Here is a 15,197-nt window from a genome sequence, read left to right on the forward strand (position 1 = left end):
CTTACATTAAAGGTGCCCTAAGCGATATCTGGCCGATAGTAGGCTCAATTTCAAAAGTCTGTCTTTTTGTCACATTTTCACGTAGTATGTTGAATCAACCCTATCCTATTCCATACCGATAGTCATGGAGCAAAAAGTCGATGCCGCTTTCCCGTACGAACGCCGTGAAAAACTACGTGCCTCCCGCCGCCGGCAGTGGTGTCGGCCATTTTTGAAATTTCCGAGCGCCCGCGAACACTTCCGACTTCTTCCGACGAGAGCCGAGGACGAGTCACGTGGTTTACCGCGAACGCGCGAACGCGCTCGATGCGAACGCGTTCGATTCATGAATATTCATTTGCCGGCGACAACAACAACAACAAGGGGTCACGAGAAGGCGCGACGTATCTCTTGCGATATCTCCTCGTGGTTTGTTTTGAAATTTGATCCTTCTACTTTTTTTCTCCGTCGACGTTGCAATATCCTTTTTGAGATGCCGAAGGAGCGGCCCAGTCGGGCATCCAAATCAAGGGCGAGAAACCTTTTTCGTGAGTTGGCCGAGGAAGAACAGGTATGTATTCATGTATATATATTTTTTTAAATTTTGTAGTGACGGGTATATGTTGCATCCACCGTACATAACAGAGATAATTCGAAAACATCGAACGACGACCAAAAGTTTAGTAATCAAAAATAAATCAACTATATGGAGACAGTTTACAGACTTTGATTGAAAAAAAAATTTGACGTTTTTATGAAAAGTTACACCGATGAAAAAATTATATCTTACCCGCTCCACCAAGTCATCGTTTTTAGGACCATAACTCATTATATAGTACGCTTATAGATGATGACGTGATTGAGAAAGTCTGAAGTCAACTGTTGTTTTGGTTGTTACCCAACTTCTTGGATGTGATTTTTCGGTTTCATTGACCCGCGCTAGTTTTCCCAGTATCACGGTGGCGTAGAGAAAACACGGAGACAGAGATAACGTGTCTTGTCGTTTCTTAATCTTTTTCAAGTCTCCCCTCTCCTTAACGTTACCTTTTTAAAACCCCTTCCTTCGAACAGGTGTCGTTGCTACCTGTTCGAACACACGTGGTGATCACGTGCGCACGGTGTGCTCGAACAGGCAGCGAACCCCCGCTCGAAGGAAGGGTCTATAACTATAGCTACTACAATGTAAGTGCTTATGTATTACTGTCACTTCGTGACACCAGGAAGGTGCTATGTCATTGTCTTTCCCAGTAGAAAAGCAAGAGAGGAATTTTACCACTTGTGTATAAGAAAAGCTGATACCTTGACTGTAAACAGCCTGACGTCAACTGCTGTTTTGGTTAACTATTTACCCAACTTCACAGTGTTATTTTGATATGAAATATTTTACATTACAATTTATCTTTCTAGAATCATGTATAAATCAATCCCCTTTCTCGTGTTCTATGGTTCAGGACAACCCAGTGCGCGGACGTGCTTTTGCCAGGCACAATGCGAGAAGAGCTGGGCCTCTACAACCCGACCCCCCAGTACAGTTGCCAACCCCGAACGTCAGGGTGACACCCGACCCCCCAGTACAGCTGTCAGCCCCCGGGGACGCCAACGCGGCAGCTACTGACCCGCCAGAACACGACGTGAGGGACCTGGTGGACATGTCGGGTTTGTCCGACACTCTGCTGCAGTTGGGCCTGGATGATGACGAGCCTGCTACGCCAGGCCCTGGGGATGAAAGTGAGGCCGAGGAGGACGGCAACCCCCCCAATCGAAGAACCACGACCCAGCGGAGGCGCACCAGGGGGAGACGCCACACCCCCTTGCTATCCACTGAAGAACACAGGGAGCGCATCACCAACCTGCGGGCCAGACGCCGCCAGAATCTGAAGGTAATGCTGGTTCAAAGAACATCTACTGTATTCTACACAATGACTCTAATACCATGGCATACACTGTTACTTTCTATCCATTGCTCAATTTTTATACATTATTTATTGTCTTTTTCCCTAAGGACCGGATATTAGCCATGACACTACAACAGCTGCGGTCACTTCTACTCCTGGTAGTCCTAAGGCAGCCCGCTGTCCTGTTCGACATCATGTTTGTTGAATCGCAGGGAAGAACTCAAGGTGCTCAGGGCAGAGACGCAGGAGGCACCGAGGGTGGTGTCGATGCTGAAGGTGGTGGCGGTGCTGAGGGTGGTGGCGGTGCTGAGGGTGGTGGCGGTGCGAGCAACGGTGCAAGGGGAGGTGACGGCACAGATGGTGGTGGCACTGTCGAGGGAGGTGGCGGTGCAGGGGCAGGGGGAGAGGCCGTTATCGAGGCAGGTGGAGGTGGCAATGCAGGTGGTGGGGCTGTTGCTGGGAATGGTGGTGACGGTGGTGGTGGGGCACAGGGGGTGGACTGGTGCAGCTGTGGTAACTGCCGCGAGATGCCCACAGATGCTGAGAGGATCTGCTGCGGTGGTGGGCCTGAGTCATGTGTATCTGGTCTTGCTGTAAGTGGTGCTAGACACAAACATCTCATACAATATTGATAAACTGGGGTATGTAATACATGTAATCCAAATTCACGATAATTTTTAATAACAGTAAGACAGGTGGTGGATAGCATATTATTTTCTCGTAAAGAAATCTCAAGGCACTTGTACAGGGTTCCACATAAAATCATCCATAAGGATAGGGGGTAAAAATATATATATATACCATATATTTATATCCTTAATATTCTACAAGGAACAATTGTAGATATCTTTTCAGGGGTATATATGGTGTTTTGGGCATGATATGATCAATGTAAGGCAGTATTGTCACAGTAATGAGCCTGGACTAATAGCACAAATACTTTTTTGGTGTCAGCATAATGATCTATCATGAAAAATGCTGAAATGCTGTAAGATACATGGCACAAATCAGTCAAGGCAACCATTTCTCTGCATTGAGTTATAACTGCTTTGTCATAACATGGAAAGCAGACATACAAAAAATCTATGTAAACATAACCAACTTGAATATATGTACATAGCACATACCAACACATACAGTCATGAAAGCATTCTTTTCTTTTTCTAGGACATGGACTTGTACATACTAGATCCTGGCACTTTGCGGCTTGCAAGGTTCTTCAGAAACGATGTGCTGGCCATCCAAGATGAGGAAGAACCCGGAGCTGACCACAAGGAGTTTAGACATGCTGGTTATAGGAATTTTGTTCTGTGGCAGTATGGCCGGCTGGGGGAGGGTAACAGAGTAGTTATACCCAGTTGTTGTGTGTGGAAGATAAGAGACACTTTCCCTGACCCGCACAGCAACTACACCGGCTTCATACCTAACAGATTGTAACCTTCACATATACACATATACGCACAAATCTCTATAAGTAACATTGCTGACTGATTTCTTTGTTTCGGAACAGTTTGTGTCTGGCAAGTGCTAAAGTGGAGCGAGGAGTTATGATGAAGCCCGTTGAATGCATAGCAGTCATAGGACCTGTTGTACAATACACATACACAGGAACCTAATGACTGCATTGCATGCAACCATCTTCATCATTAACACCTTACTCTGTGTCCTGGGTGACACCATCCATCCTGGATCTGTGTTCCTCTACAAGTACATGGATAGGTGGTGGTGGTAGTCTTGCCAGGTTGCCCAGAAGCCTAGGGTCAGTCTCTGACAAGGGCTGTGTCCTGCTCATTCCACGGCCCGAGTGGATCCTCTTGTTGAGAATTGCAGCCTGCAGGTCCCTGATGTATTCATACTTCTTTGGCTGTTTTGGCACGAAGATGGACCATCTCTCTGATTTCTTTTGAAATCGCCTCTTGTACCTGAAGGCATACAAAACAGTTTAGTTCACCGCCAACCTAAAAGCGCCAACATTGCAATATTATTCGTGTATTTGTAAAAAGAACATGCCTATTACACCTGGGACAGCAGCATTGATATAGCTGACCTGGAACAGCAGCTATGATATAGGTAGCACCTGGAATAGTAGTTGTATCATAGCTGACACCTGGAACAAAAGCTATGACACCTGTGTTTGTGCCACTAGTGCACCTGTTGCATCTGTTCCAGTAGTAAGTAATTGTTACTCAAAGCTGGACAGTGTGTAAACAAGTGTGAAATGTAGCTTATCTATATGTTATGTTCCATGTGTGAATAACAGAGTGTACATACTGTGAAAAGTAGAGATACAGGTATGATTTAGAAATACTTCCAGCTGTACTTAGCATATGGGATGAATATTCCATTTACAGTTCTTGTTGCAAGTACTCAGATGAAGAAGCCTGGTTACCATCCCAGTTAGTTTTACTGGTTGGTGAGAACACCTCTAGCATATGTTAGCTTTAGACACAGCATGTTAGCTCTGTATCAACAAAGGCTATAGAAAGCACATCAACTTACTTGATCCTACCCTCTTTGGTCTTCCACACTGGTCGATCCTTGTGTGCATTGTAGTCCAGTGCGGCTAGCTGGCATCTGGCTGTGTACACTGGCGGGCTGAATGAGTGCCTCTTTGAAGCATACATAAGTATGTGGTTTTGGAACGATTCCAAATCTGATGTCGTTCTGGAACGAAGCAATATTTCAATATGACTACTTTCATTAGGTTTTTAGCAGTTTCTTTGTAAGATTGAACAGCCAATACCTCTTGTGCTGCAGGAAGGTAAAATAGGCACATAAGGAAGTCTGTGATACGGACCTGTCATATGTTACTCCGGATTATGGCAAAAAGACATTGCAATGACATCTTGTATCAATGTATTAGACAAGTACCCTTACCTGAAGCGGAGGTACTTTGATGTTGTCTTCAACCACCGCTTGTTCAAAACCACACTACTCAGCTTCTTGTGTGGAGCTGAGCCAGGAACAAGCCAGCTTTTTGTCCTGGCTTCAGTGTTGGCAATCGGGTCATGGTCACACGACCCTGTAGCCCATTGGTGCTTATCACACACATGGTGTAGCACCCCTTTCCACAGCGTCTGTTGGCAAGTAACACAATCTATGACTTATATAGCAAATCATAGGGTAGAATTTCACTGGAAAAGCCTATTCAAGCAGTACAAGAAGACAAGCATGTATGTAAATAGCATCTTACATTAACACTGTATCTAATAGAATAGAATAGTCTTGAATAGCATTGGGTTCTATAGATTAGATTGTTTTATTCCCTGTTTTTACATTACTGCTTATGTTGAAAGCAGTTTTGAAACCAGGTTTGTGAAATATGGCAAGCGTATGTCACACTGCATTTCATATCACAATAGAATAGAATACTTTTCCTTAGCATCCACTTCTACAGATAAGAGATTGTTTTATTACTTCTTAAAGAAGACTTGATATGTTTTTGCCGATGTGTGCAGAACATGATACTTACGATGAATTCATTGTAGTTGCCAGCTTTCTTGCAACACCACCAGAAATGGTGCACAATGTCCCGGGTCCACGGCTTAAGGTCGGCGCATGATTTCTCCTGTCCAGCCTAGTGGAATAAAAAGACAGTGTCAATTTCTATCAAGGGCCCTGCAAAGGCCAGCAACATACTATGTAATCCTCATATGATATAGCATGTGTGAGATTGACCCATTGTAACAATGATCACATGACTCTGCTTGAGTCCCATGTAAGTGAGTCTGCCTGTTTGTTACTCATGACAAGCACAATAACATGAAAATGGTACAATAGTTCAATATTAGCCATTCTGCCTATATATACACAGGATGATGTCACTGATGCTGTATACTTACTGCAACTATTCTCTTCGTAAGATTTTTGGCTCCATGCCATACATCCAGGGAATGGTGTATTCCCCTCCTCCCGTACTCCCCTTTGTCAGGATCTGTGTTTGAAAGATAACACATTTCCCACATGCATCAAGTCAAATTGATTTTTTTGTAAATGGAGCGATACCACATTTACGTCAATTTACATGTAATACAAAAAAAGACAAATGTCAATTCGAATATTCTATTCTGACAACACCAAGCTGTGCAACTTAACAGGCATTCATGGACCCACTGAACTTACTCATTAGTGCACCGATCTGAGGATGGGCATCAGTGCAAACCTCCGTGACCGGTACACCTTCCTGTAGGAGGTTGTCAAGGGCTTTTTTGAAGCCCTGCTTTTCCATTACAGTCGACTTTCGGTCTGTCTCCCGCTTGTCTACCACCTCGAGAGCGATGATGGACTTTGTTTCATTGTCGAGAGCAGTATATGTGCAGTACTGTGCACAATACCCGGGCGAATCCATCCTTCCATCACCTGCACATGGGTATAATATAACACAGCGATGCTGAACTACATCTTTATTCAATGCATTACACTTGACATACACAATTTGGTGGCAACAAAATTAATCAACATTGACATTTTTATTGTAGATTGAATGTAGGGCAGGAAGAACAGTGGTTTCAAAAAAAATGTATGTATTCACAGATGCAAGTTTAAGGTAATAATGCAACACTACTTCTGTACATACCAAGAAGAACAACCTCGTCTTTGTTCCTCAGGGTCCTGATGATAGTTGACTGCTGAGTCTTCCAGTACTCGTCAATAGTATTGACACAGTACTGGGTCTGTATCTTGTAGAAGGTCGAGGTGTTGACACAGCCCAGGTTCATGAATTTACACATGAGACTATATTTCCCATAGTTGTTTCCTGACAGCAGGATGCTGGATGCCTGCATAAAGTCCCCTCCTTGCAGACCGAACTTTAGACGTGGCTGGCTGAACCACCTAAATATGAGATTTCCACCTCTACAGTACTGTACACAAGAAGACAGAGAAAAAACAGACAATGGACCAAACATTTTAAGAAAAAAGAGTACACAGATAGAGGCCAGGGCAAGATACAAGCATACAAGCAAATTATAACCTACAGAATTAGTTTGTCGTTGGCCGCCAAAAAATGTGGCTTACCCATTTGACAACCATCCCACTCGCGATGACCTGCACAACCGGTTCGGCGACTGGGTGTCCTTCCTTACATGCAGTGCACTTTGCTTCGCTGCACGTCTGCTTGTCTGCAGGCAGTTGCAGGAAGCCAACAAGCTGTGTCAGACTGCACAAGTATGTGATTGCACACGGCTGGTCTAAAATGTCGTCGGGGTGAAGGATTTTCAGTTCCTGTGGACACTGTTTGTTGGCTGGCTCCTCTGCGGTGACAGAAGAAGAAGAAGAACTTTATTGCACGACAAATGCACATGGTACATTGTATGGCAAACTACATAAAGAGAGTAACAACAATAAAATAAGTGTGTTGAATAAGACCTAATGTCGAATAAAACCTAACATATCTATATCATAATCATTCAAACAATAAGGGATATAACAAGTCTTTGACATAGTGTTACAATCGAGTGGGCTAATCACAAGTTACGGTATTTTTTCTAATAGCAAAGCATTCCTTTATATATCTACCTATTTTTGCGTTGTGGGGACCGTTACATGTAAAGATATATTCAAATCTGTCTCCAACATCGAGACTCTTAAAATCTATGGTACTTGATTCGAGAAATGTAAATAGCTTGTTACGTATAACATCATATTTGGTACATTCCATAACAACATGAAATTCATTTTCTATATGCTTTGGACAAAATGGACATCACCTGACCCAGCCTCGTTGGTGGGTTCGCCCTCTCCTCCAACACACATGTCATGACAGAAAACCTCTTCCTCGGCCGTGATGATGTCAAAGCTTTCAATGTCCCTTTGTAGAAGGGTAGATGCTGACCTGAAATATTATGGAAATTACATTTTTGAAAAAAATAATTGATCTAAGAGTAATGAATTATGAGTCTGTTTTATTATCTGCATTTGAAAACAATATCACTTTACAACAGGTACAATAAGATAAATTAAAGGGTAAAATCAAACCATGTACATGACTGTCTGTATTGATGAAAATTGTGCTCTGCCTCCCTGAGTACGGTTTTGCTATTGTATTTGATGGTGCACACACACACACATCCATACACACTCATATATCATGGCAATGGAAAGGGTTGTACCTGAGTGTTGCAGGCGGAATGTAGTCCGGGTCACCGTTCACATCATCATCAAAGTCGTCGTCACTCTCATCCGACCAGTCACTGTCTGTTGACCCATCTTCACGGTCATCTTCAACTTCCACAGAAATGCTGAGTGAAACATATCACAGGGCTCTAGTTAGGAATGTTATTTCAGTACTGGTGCAGTTGGGAATGGTGAAAGATAAAGACATTTCATGTCAAGGATATTTATTAGTAAACATATAAAAGAACATGAAATGAGAAAAAATTTATATTTGTCAATCTATTTGTTTTATTACAACCTCGAGAATCCTCTAAATAAAGAGTCTAATGCAAGTCCTTCAATTTTTTAAAAAGATGCCATCCACTTACGTAATGTTTTCCAGGGCATTTATCTCTACCTCATTCTCTGGGTCCCTGCAATAAACATGTAAGCAAGGACGTTAAAAAAAACCTCCTTGATGAAAGTAAGGGAACACTGAAGTTAGTTGCAAAATGTGATTATTGTATAATGTCCTTAACACTGAGGTTTGTAATAGCCAAATACTTCAGTATCGTTAGAACAAAACATCACCAAAAATACAATTTATATGCATGTGCATGTACATAATGTGATCAGTATACAGATAATTTAACATTGGCAATCACTTTTTACTCTAAAATTGTTTTAAAATGGTATCTACAAGAATACATAGTTGCAATATAGCCTATATACCTGTAATCTTCATCCTGCACACTGGACAGTTGATTTGGTGTCTTTGGATGGGTGGTGGGCTGTGAATTGGTGGGAGCCTGAAAACTGTTCATACACCATTGATTTCCTTGCATTATGCTGCCTGGAACTAGTAATACCAAATATAACATGGATAAAAAAACGGTGAACATGGATAAGAAATATCACAGTATCCGCTTAACTGCCTGTCCGGGACGATCAAGGTTCAACTTAAGTAAATCATGAAAGATGCTATGCATGGAAATGTTTGCCACTTCTCGAATTCACTCCTGTACAAACATTCACTAATAGCTATCCTTTATTCTTAAGTTGTGAAGTCTCCGAGACAAGTTTCCCAACTTATATTGACAAAACAATGATAAATACTATATCATATGACAGTAGTGTCATAGGGTAATTGATTCAATCTACTTACCGAATGTTTTCCAGCGCGTTGATTTCTGTCTCGTTCTCAGGACCACTGGTAGGAAGAGTGGATGTGCAAAGGCTAGGGGTCTGTGATGTTGCACTTGGGGTTGGAGGGAAATTCTCGTCCTGCTGCCTGGAACTAATAGCAAATATAACAATAGTAACATGGATAAAAAAATGGTGAACATGGATAAAAAATCACAGTATCCGCTAAACAGTACCTGTCCGAGACTATCAAGGTATCATGAAAGATGCTATGCATGGAAATGCTTGCCACTTCTCAAATTCACTCCTGTACAAACATTCACTAATAATAGCTATCCTTGATTCTTTGGCTTTTTGGCTTTTCCATTACAGTAAAAAGTACTAGTATCACACTTACACAATTGTCTCATCATCAGACTCCACACTTGACAGGCTTGGGGTCTGACACTGTGACTGTGCCCGGGACATCCTTGGACTGGATGTCCTGGGCACATTCCTCTGTTTGAAACTGGAGGGATGAAAATGTTTGTCATAAACTATTATATCATAGCCATTTTTAGGATACCAAACACACACAAGTACCACAGTAACTTGAGGTGTGAATGAATGAATGAATGAAGATTTATTCAAGTCTCTTGCCACTACACTTATAAGACATGGACAAAAGGAAACATGAAGGAGAAATTAGGTATAAATGAAAACTGGTATGATTCATTGAGAAAAATGTGTTCCAGGTGTCTTAGGTAGGACATACTCTACTATTGGTAAATCTATATTTGAAAGTGACATAAACAGTAGAGGTATATTTGAGAAAAATATTTTTAAAAGTGTGATATTTTCTGGGTGTATAAAAGGTCAAAATTTTTAAGTCCTTTATCTAAGTAAAAAAAATCCAAGACTATCGTAAAAAAAAGGGCATAAAACATGATACATGTATGACAAAAATTAGAAAATAAACAACGAAAAACCCCTCTATTGGCCGAACTTAAACCAAGTGGTTTTAAAAATCTACAATGTTTGCAACTTACTACCGTATCTGCACTAGAAAAATACTGGTAAAACTGTACATGAACTGAGAAACTATGAAGATGGCCGCCCGATCGACCGCCATGTATGACACAATTTTGATTCAGCGGTAAAAGGCTCAATGTAAGCATATGTGCCTGCCTAGTATTTCAATTCCAATCTTAGGTTCTCTTTTGTCGACATTTTTGGGGCTATTCACCCTAAAACAAAGCACTGACGACGACGCTGGCTTGCTTTACACCTCGTTTATTTACGCCGAGCACATGCTTTGCCCTCCCCCACAACAAATGACGTTTCTCTACTTTGTTGAGTGAAAAACACGCATAGAACGCTATATCTCGATATAAAAAGGTACTATACAACCTAAAAATATAGCTAACTATAGTGTTCTTGTGCCAAGACTCGGATATGTACCGCCGCCCACATAAAAAAAGGACGAAGGACAAAGGAAAATTATATTTACGAACCTGTCCAACAAAACCTGAGCCAAACGGCAGTCTGTTTTCAGTCCGAGGCGCTCCCTCAGCTTCCTCCATTCTGGAAATGCATCCAGCAAGAAGACGCGTGACCCAAACTTCTCCTTGTCCTTGCGTTTTTTGGCAGGAGTGGAAAAAACACGCGGCCGTCCTCGCTTTCTCTTCGGCTTAGAAGGAGAGCCACCGGAGTCCGCCATCTTGCTTGAATGCAAGCGCGAATCGTGACGTCACGCCGAATTTCCCGAATTTCGCCGAAAATTGCCGACGGGAAACGGTTACTTGGTGAATTTTGGGGCCGATTAAATGGAGGCCCCGATAAATCGAGGAACTTGTCTTTGGGCTAGTTTCTGCGCTGTTTCAAACGCCAAACGTATGAAATAATGATGCAAATGTGCTGATACTTGGCGGTATGTGTCAATACCATACAGATTTTCTTGTTCTAAATATTTCCTATTTTAATGCCCAGATATCGCTTAGGGCACCTTTAATAAAACGTGACACGGGCTTCACTGACGGGTGTTGTGTACATAGAATTCAGTTTCTAACCGCTGATTCGAATTCGAAAAGTCAATTCTTGACGTTCTGGAACGTGTTGTACCTATCCCAAAACTCTTTAAAACCTAGCAAATGATAACTTAGGCTTACTTTTTTATGTAATATCGTTTAATGAGGACATTGATTTACGTTAAATGCGCAAAAAATTTAATGACATTTATTGTATAATAATAATAATTATTGTTATTATTGTAATAAGATAATTGTTATAATAGTTGTTATTATTTGTATTTTACAATTTATGTCAGAGGACTCCGGGAAGAGTAGTAAAATCAATAACAACAACAACCATGCCCGCGCCTGCGACATTTAATTCACCTTTTTGTTCACAAGGTTTATGTTGGAAGCATTTTAAATAAGTGAAATCTGTGCCATCAAATGTGCCTTAAGTTGTATAACAAAGCAGGGGTTTATTTAATGGAAATTGGATTAAATGAAAGATCAGCCCTCTCTGATAGCTTTGCAGCTTTGGCAGCAGACTAATTAGGTTCAGAAGAAATAACTCTACCCCGTAACGCACTCTCAGCGTCCAATGAACGTTAAGTTAAAGTTATCTCTATGGCAACAGTATTTTTTTAGATACCGCCTTGCCGAGCGACGTATTAGCAACGGTTCGGAGAGAAGAGGACAACCACAGGAAAGCGAAAATACGGAAAATCCTTCCCGCGGACGAGAGAGCAACGACGACATGACCGAAAACATCTTTATGGAGGTTTCGGACACAGATGTGATCGGAAATTCAGACGTTAGAGGGGGAAAAACCTTTGAAATTCAGGCTATTGTGGAGATCGAGAAGAAACCGCCATTACAGCAGAAAAGCACCGGGGCGTCGGCACAGTCGGAGCTACCGTCTGATGAAGGTGACGAATTAGAGAAACTTTATGAAAGCAGGAAGACAGCAGGTACGTCAAACTCTATGATTTCTATAGACCATACAACGGATAGTTTCCAGGTCCGTCATGTACATGTATATATGCATCTGCACTACACACAGCGTTAGTTTACACGATAAAAAATATTATATGTCCCACGACGATCGACACGCGGAGCCGCGCAAATTTTTGACCTCCATGAAAAATTGAAGTAATGTTTTTGTCGTGTCTGTGTGTCTGTCTGCGTGTGTGCTTGTGTTTCCGCACAATTGTAGTTAGCATAACTTCAGAACGCATTTATGGATTTTGATGATATTTGGTATGTTGGTAGGTCGTTTGGAAGACAAAGGTCAAGGTCAAATATAGGCCTCCTGTTGGCTGACCTTGCTACTGCAGCAGAACTTCCGTTTTTTGGTATCTTTTGTCCTGAACATGCTATGATCTTGGATTTTGGGTGACAGCGTTTTTTTGTCAGAAATAAATACTGTGTGTTTTGTCCCCCTAGCAGCAGCAGTTCTGGAACTGCAGGGTAGTTTCTGGCGAAATCTTTGAAAGTGAATAAGTCCAGAAAGAAATAACGTATTTTCATCATTTTTTGTATGTAGGTCGCTTATAGAGAGATGTAATCAAATGCAAATGCTTGGTTGTGTGAAAAGAGTCCATTTGTTCAGTATGTTGCGATGTTTTAAACTTGGGCATTACATTGTGTAAGGTAGCCTTTTCCAAGCTTCGGGAGACGGCTGGAAAGAGCAGAAGTTGGTCAGATGAAGAGCTAACATGCCAAGTGAGTTGGTCCGCTAGATCTAAAAGAGTACAGTTCAGCTGCGTCAATCTTTATCCCTGGCGTGTTAGCTATCTATTTGGCCAATTTCTACTTTTTCCAGTCGCCTCCCGAAGCGCGAATTCTCAGCGACTTTCGACCGAAGTTGTTTATCGACAGAAGGTCGCAGAAGCTAATTTCCGGCTTATACACGGCAGTCGCTACTTGTAAAGGTTTGCAGAACGGCAAACATTAAGGGTATTTGAACGCTCTGTAAACGCTATCATGTTTTATATAGAATATATACATGTAAATTATTAGGGTTTTAGAATTATCCTGTTTTTACCCGGGTTTGAGTCCAAACTTGTACTTTCAATGTGTTTTTTTTTCACTTTTCTTTACTATTCTTTACGATGCTGCCGCACATTTAAAATTGCAATATTGCAGCTTTTTATACATGATATATGTACGTTTTTGCCCCTAAAAACGTTATGATACCTTCGAATATGGCATTGACCATTTCAAATGGCAACGACCGTTACCGAGACCGAAACGTGCGTCGAAAATCTACCCTGTAACGTTACATTGGACCGGATTCGGTGACCTCGGAACATTTTTTTTCATTAAAGCATAAGAAAAGAAAGACAAGATAACAATGGCGACGAAATTAAGTTAACCCTGAAACAACCGAACGGGGTCCATGTGGACCCCAGGCGTATATTTTTAAGTGCTATTTGAAAAATTTTGATTCGAAAAAAAATTCCTCCCGTGACTTTGTCAATAAACCTTTTCTTCAAGTTCTCCCATTTTTTTGGAGATCGTCACACATTTGTAAAAATAACAACAGAAAGTCTGATGTAGAATGTCTGGGGTAAAAACGGACTCCAGCCATATTTGCACTTTCCTACACACGAAATATGTGCAAAGATCACCGAAACAATGCAAAAAGAAAAATAAATTTGAAAGATACCAAATGGGGTCCATTTGTAACCCGTTTGGTCATTTTCGTCACAAAAACAGTTGGGGTGTTTGAGGGTTAATAAGAGAGTAAAAGAACAAGAAACAGTCATGCCTTCCAATATCAGAGTTATCCTCAAAAATTATGGTATTCAAAAACTCATATTTCCCCAGAACTATCGTATAGACTGCAACTCGTTGCCACCAAGCACAGTTGGGGCATCATCACTAGAAAGCTTTAAACAACTCTTGCAATTAAATGAGAAAAGTATAACAAGTTGTGATCGGTGTGATAATTAATAAGAACTTTATTGCACGACAGATGCACATGGTACATTGTATGGCAAACTACATAAAGAGAGTAAAAACAATAAAATAAGTGTGTTGAATAAGACCTAATGTCGAATAAAACCTAACATATCTATATCATAATCATTTAAATAATAAGGGATATCACAAGTCGTTGATAAAGTGTTACAATCAAGTGGGCTAATCACAAGTTTCGGTATTTTTTCTAATAGCAAAACATTCCTTTATATATCTACCTATTTTTGCATTGTGGGGACCGTTACATGTAAAGATATATTCAAATCTGTCTCCAACATCGAGACTCTTAAAATCTATGGTACTTGATTCGAGAAATGTAAATAGCTTGTTACGTATAACATCATATTTAGTACATTCCATAACAACATGAAATTCATTTTCTATATGCTTTGGACAAAATGGACAGAACCTTTGGTCGGGGGCTATATTGTAATATCTACCTGTTTCAATATTCAATTTATGGCTACTGATTCTTAATTGAGTTATTGCTTTACGAATTTCGAAGTTATCAATATCACAGAGGTATGTTTCTTGGTCTAAGAATTTTCTAATTTACTAAGAAAAGACAGCTTAGAATTATTTCTAATGCAACTAAACCACTCTTGTATATGTGTATCTTGAAGCCGGTTGCGAAGATTGTGTGTAATATAATCTGCTTTATAAACTTCAGGTTTCATCCATATTAATCCAAAGCCGTGGTAGTTGAGAGTGTCTTTAACATGATTAATCCAGTCGTGGTCATCAGCAAATACAGTTTTGTATGCATCATGAAGCAGATATAGCTAGCTGCTGCCGCGCCGCGTGCCTGCGAAGCTTGTGTGTTACGCCGAAGGGCGGTTATACCGGCTATACTGATGCAGATACAGAATAAAACTTGCATTGGAAATGTAATGGCCGGTCCCTACAAAGTAAGAAGCCATCAAAAGCATACCGACCACATTCCGGAAATCATTTGCTTTGTACTCGCCGACTTCAGCACGTCGGGCGAGCTATTTTTTCTGCTGTATAACGCCGGCAATTTCAGGGCAACAAAACCATAATATTCTGAATGGAGAAATCTGTCTGATAGTTAAATCTACTGCCATTTCTTAGCACATTTTGCCATGAGCTTATA

General features: G+C 41.1%; 1 pseudogene; it reads left to right on the forward strand.

Moving 5' to 3' along the window:
- The first annotated feature begins 11,855 nt into the window (after positions 1–11,855).
- The window catches only part of LOC109478870, a 6,556-nt pseudogene continuing 3,214 nt past the window's right edge, over positions 11,856–15,197 (forward strand).

Source organism: Branchiostoma belcheri, unplaced genomic scaffold (genome assembly GCF_001625305.1).
Source record: "Branchiostoma belcheri isolate BF01 breed outbred unplaced genomic scaffold, Haploidv18h27 scaffold453, whole genome shotgun sequence".
NCBI classification, from domain to species: Eukaryota; Metazoa; Chordata; class Leptocardii; order Amphioxiformes; family Branchiostomatidae; genus Branchiostoma; species Branchiostoma belcheri.